This window comes from Macrobrachium rosenbergii, chromosome 1 (genome assembly GCF_040412425.1).
Source record: "Macrobrachium rosenbergii isolate ZJJX-2024 chromosome 1, ASM4041242v1, whole genome shotgun sequence".
Lineage (NCBI taxonomy): Eukaryota > Metazoa > Arthropoda > Malacostraca > Decapoda > Palaemonidae > Macrobrachium > Macrobrachium rosenbergii.
In genome coordinates, this window is record NC_089741.1 from 72,353,524 (window position 1) to 72,359,750 (window position 6,227).

The following is a 6,227-nucleotide window of genomic DNA, read 5'->3' on the forward strand; positions in this document are numbered from 1 at the left end:
TGAAAGTTGACATATGTATATTTTACAACCACATACAAATTTTGTCAGCATTATCAATAACCTAAGCCCGATAGTTTAAATTTTTATAGAGTAAAAATTATCTAGCCGACGCCATGGCCAATGATTACGAGCCAAGAGTCGAAAAACATTTATTACGTAAGCAAGGTAAACATCGTTTGACGAAATGTTGCCCCGCCCATCCACCAGACAGAAACTCATTCACCTTGTTCCATCGGTTCTGAAACCCAAAGCAGTCAAGAATGGCTAACAGGATTTGGAATTGTCCCCGTGCCCCGTGGTTGCAAAACTGCATTTGTCTTACGACTTGCAACTTTATACAGTCAAGAGAAAGCCCGTGGCCATACTTACTATAGCCTGAATAGGTAAGTATTCAGTTTCTAGTTTAAATCCAATGTTTATGGTCTGATTTGTATTCAGCGTAACGTGATTATAATACTTGTAATGTCATTCAGGATTTTGAACATTTCCATTAACTATTCACTATGCCACCAAGAGAGAGAGAAAGAAAGAGATTGTATGTAAACCGTCTTTATATAACTATTCTTGTTAAAATAAGATTTTTATCCAAAGTAAATACAAGCTTATATGTGCTAAAATCTCCAGTAGACCAACGGATCATCCGATATAATTTTTTTTCTTCTTCTTTAGGCCGTACGACCATGTTGGATGTTTTGGGCATGACTGCAGGTGCAGTGAGGGTCACTGTCAACCCTGCCTCCAGTTCCGTTCCTTCACCATCGTCAGGATCACAAGCACCGCCTGTCTTTGATAACTTTACGATTGGTGCCATTCGCCGCTGTATCCTTAGAAAGTTTGCCGAGAAGGAGCATTTTACTGTTGGTTCCTTGACAAATGACCTCAAAACAGCTGGCATTATTCCGGAAATGACATCATGGGCTTCAGTACTTCGACTCTTGCATTCTATGGGATTCAAGTATAAACTTCCTAACGTAAGATGTATGTAAGGAAGGAATCTATGGAAATTGTATGCCGCCGGATAACTGCTCTCCGTGATCTACGACGCCAGTGGTCGTTTACGCAGATGAAACCTGGTTTAAGACAAGGATGGCCCACAACAGGGAATGGGCAGACACTACGCAGGATGTCACCAGCCCCACTTACAGTCGTCAGGTTCCTCCTGGAGAAGGTGAGCGTTTTGTGGTGGTGGCAGCTGGCACGAATGAGGGCTTTATAGATGGTTCATACCTGTGCTACCTGGCCAAGACCAATCAGGGAGACTACCATGGCGAGATGAATGCAAAGTTGTTCAAACAGTGGCTAACGACGCAACTTCTGCCATCCCTTCCCGAGCCATCTGTACTTGTGCTTGATAATGCACCATATCATAGCACACTGATCGAGGAGAGTCAATGCCCCACATCAGCATCCAAAAGGCAGATCTCATCAGGTAATTATAATGACTTCCAATATATATATATATATATATATATATATATATATATATATATATATATATATATATATATATATATATATATATATATATATATATATATATATATATATATATATATATATATATATATATATATATATAATTTGTTCAAAGAGTCAATTAACCTATTTTAATGGGAACTTTATTAAATTGTACTTTATTGCTTGTACTAAATGTAACAATTTATGATCTATCTTTAAGGTATTAATGTTCTATTATGTTCTCTCATCAGGTGGCTAGAACAGCGCAGGATATCGTTCTGACCTTCTGCCACACGCTCGGAGCTGCTGCTTATTTGCCAAAAGAATCGGCTGGAGCGAAGGTATGGAATTGATAACACCATCCGTGAATGGGGCCATGAGGTGGTGTGTTTGCCCCCCGCTCACCCCGAGCTCAATGCAATTGAACAGGTGTGGGGGATCATGAAGAGACACGTATGTTCCTCCCTCCGTCGATTTACTCGATCCGACCTACAGGACAGGTTGGAGGAAGCCAGGCTTTCTGTTACCCCGGAAGTGTGGGCAGGAGCACTTCGACAATCCCGTCATTTCGAGGAGGAGTATTGGGAGTCGGACAATGTCCGAGAGACAGTAGAACCAGTCGTCATTAGCCTGGCCAGTGACGATGAGGACGGGGAAGATGATCTTTTCCTCGAGAGTGGTGATGACTGCATTTTGTAAATAAATCATGAATAGTTTTAGGAGTTTTATTTGTACATCTAATGGGAATTTATAGAAGTGAAGTGAACATAATTCATTTATCCTTTAAAATAATTACAACATGTAGCAAAACAAATAGTAAAGATGATAATGCAATGAAGGAATGATACCATACTTGATCTTTAGCTTCAACATCGGCAATAACTGACCCAGTTGCCATAATTTGTTAGCTTAATGAAATAACCTATCATCTAATGTTAAACTTAATTTCTGAGGAGGCCATGGCTTATTGCCCAGTGAAAAAACATGACAAAGACTTTATGAATGGCGGAACGATACATAGATATGGGTGGGGTATCTGTGCTAGCGTAGTAATACTACTGTAGCAGTAGTGCCGCAACAGTAGTAATAGCAGTAATATACATGAATTAAACGTTTAGGCCAACTGCTGGGATCCTTGAGGATCATTTAGCACTTCTTACAACTACTCGAGAAATGAGTTTTTATAGCCAGAAGTTAAATTTTCTAATCCAACAATGCCCATGATAGCCTTCAGTGTTATCCTGAATTATAACGAAGCCAAAGTGGGTGGAGCCTCATGAAGTCATCATTCTGACGATAATTATTGGTGAAAGGTTTAAAGCCAAAATACGGTACAGGCTATTTTTTTTCAGTAAATAGGTAGATAGCCAATAAATAAAAATTGCTTGACATTGGATATAGCAGTTATCAAATCAAGCTTGTCTACTATGTTTTTGAAAATTACCAACTATTCCCTACATATTGTCAATCTGATTGTGACGTATAAAATAGACTGTAATTTCTTAGGAAACTTATTTTGGGAGTTAGACTAATAATCGAAGTGTTTTTGTATTTATTAACATATTTTGTTGGTTTGTTCATTATGACAATTATCAGTGGAGAGGTTTCAGAGTTCATAAAGGTGTACTGCTTTGCTTGTATTTAAATTTTTATGTCATTGTTGCCAGAGGTCTAGCCTTCGTTACGTACAGCCAATCATCCATCGAGAAAGAGGGAAGAAATGCTGTCATAAGTTACGTAACGAGTGCGTTAGAAACCTTACTCTGAGTAAGTTGGTCGGTCTTCAAAAAAAGTCACTTTTACATTATAAGTACCAAATTTATTCAACCTACGTAATGCAGAATACAGTCAAAATTTATGTGTAGATATAATGTGTATTCTGAATAAGCGTTATATTTATGAAATGCATAGATAAAAAGTTATTGCAAAAAAACCGTGTTACAGAGGCCCTGAATCTCATAGTAACAGTTTATTTCCAATGCCGACGTTTCGCGACGAATTACAAGTCGCATGTTCAAGGCTATAAAATATAATTTGCGAACATCAATAACAAATTAATGCAATGGCAACAGCTCTTTATGTAGTAAAAATATTTAAAACAAAACACCTCATTCCAAGACAAATCAATAAGTAAAAGGAGTTCACTAAAATCTTAAAACAACCTACCTATATGAAAGAAAGAGCAAGACTAACATAAATAAATAAAAACAAAATGAGGAAAACCAGTTGCCCAAACTAGGCTATAAACAATTTAACTGAGGACGATTGAGTATTTAACGATGGTACAGTCTTTTTGATAATTATGGATTCTAGGATGGTTAAGTCGTTGTTATTCTGCACTTGGCCTAAGATGGAAAAATCCTTGCTGTCAATATAAGTTTTACATAATTCTGAATGATTACGTATATTTGATTGCTCAGGATTAGATAACCTGCTACCTGTTCTATGACATATGCCCCTGTGGGAATCTATGCGGACCTTCAACAGCCTCCTCGTGCATCCCACTTATATCCCGTGATTACATTCCGGGCAAGTATACTTGTAAATGACGCGTCCTTCTATAGCTATTACATTTATGTATTTTTCTAACACCTGAATTAACTTGTGTCTATTTTCTGAAAAATCTGTTTTTTGTTTTTTTTACTTCTGAACTTATTTGAGATTTTTGGCCAGTTATAGAGAAAAATGCTTTTTCTTCTACTGTTAGTAAAGGATTGTTAACGGGAATTCCTATGCAAAAGACAATACCTGCGTATAGGTAGTCTGTTGTCTGAATAGTTTTATACATAAACTTCGCAATTACCACCGTTCATATGGACGAGCCAGTTATCTATTCTGACAAAATCTGGTAATTTTTCATTCAATAATAGAATATCTTTACCCATTATATCCTCTTTTTTGACCTCAAATATATCTTTGTTTAATCATTTTGGATACAAAGTTACTGCTCTGTGAAGTATAAATTGTATTTTATTATCATCACCTGTGCTAACAACATATTTCTTCTTCTTTTGTGTCTGAAAAATAACAAAGTTCTGCATCTTCAGTGGTTTCTTCTGTTACTTCTATTATACTATTTATTTCTGAACCTTTTATTTTATCTAATAGTAATACTTCATTTAGTATTTTTCCTTCATAATTCATTACTACATTGCGGCAATCATAAGTACACGCGCCTTGATTTTCGTGAGATTCAGTGTTCTGGTGATCACCATTATTCATATTTGAATAATTATTGATACTGGAGTATATATCATCTATATGTACATTATTGAGATGTGCACTTCTCAACAATTCTGTATTCTGGGATCGTGGGAATTCCTCTTTTCTATCTATTTTCATTTTATCTTTCTTGCTATTGTTACTTATCTGTCTTTCCTTCGTCAAGCGTAAAACATACGCTCTTTTGACTATCTTGTTTCAGGCTAATCTTGCCTTCACTACAATCTAATAGCATTCCACATCTCCTCATTGATTTAAATGAAAACAATACTTGTGCGGGAAAAAATCTGTCTTCAAAAACTAGGAAATTTTTAATAAATTTGTGATAATATATCAATTTCTAGGTTCACATTCCCTAGACTTTTAATCGGTTCCCTGATATTCCTTCTGTTAATTTACTTTAATTCTGAATCTGATTTTCTGCAATGCCTAAATATCTAGTTAAAGTTATTTTATCAATTATATTTACAGTGCTACCTGAATCAATGAGTACTGTGCATGTCTTTCCATTTACTGGAATTTTTACTATAGGCAGATCCTTTCTATTTATTCTTTCCTCTTTCATGGAAAATATTACTTCTTTGCTGTGTAAATAGGAAAATGCGGATGAACCTTCGTTTCCCATTGTAACATTTTCTTCTTTTTCTCTTTTATCTCCTTGAAGTGGTTCACTTTCTTTTCTCTGTAGAGGGGTTAAATGTCACTGGTTAGATGCTTTATTTATTTTCGGGCGACTGTTATTTATCTCTACAGTTTCTTTATGGGCTTCCTTATCATTGAACCAACAGTACTTGGTTAAATGCCTGATCTTTTTGCAAACTGTACAGATTTTAGGTTTTCTGCATTCATTAATGAAATGATTTGTATACCCGCAGTTTTCACGTGTTATTTTTGGTCTAGCCTCTTGAGCTGCATAATTCTCTGGTTTTGAATTATTCATGTTTGGATATTGACTGGTATGATAATCTCATGGGTGGACAGTGGAATTGTCCATTCCTCGATCTATTCTGTCTTCCCTTCTGGCTTGGATTCCACTTTCTTCAAGTATTTTGTGCATAGTTCCTTTGAAAGGAAGTTTGTCTATTCCCTACCTGTCCTGAATAACTTGTACATGTTATTTCTTTTATATGACTCACTGGTATTTCTGCCTTTCCTTTCATTTTGTTTTTCTGTTCCCCGTACAAATTCCTTAGAAAATTCTGTTTCTTTCTTCTGAATTTCTTATCTCGTGGCTATTAAAGCGGTAAGGCTATCACTTTTAGGATCAATTTTTACTTTCTTGAAAGCTTTCTTTCCTTTCTCTCCAAGTGCGTTGTACATGGTTCCAAATGACAAGTAATTTAACACATGTCTTAAACTGACTAAATAAGTTTCTGTATCACCAAAATATTCTTAGCTCCTATTGTAATGTTTGTTTTTCTTAAGTCTTTCATCACTTTGTGGGTTACTTCTTCGATGTCTGTGTGAAGATTTGCTATTTATTCCCCATCGTAGTGATGGTTGAGAAACTTATTTATATTATATAAGGCATCACTTTGACTCACTGG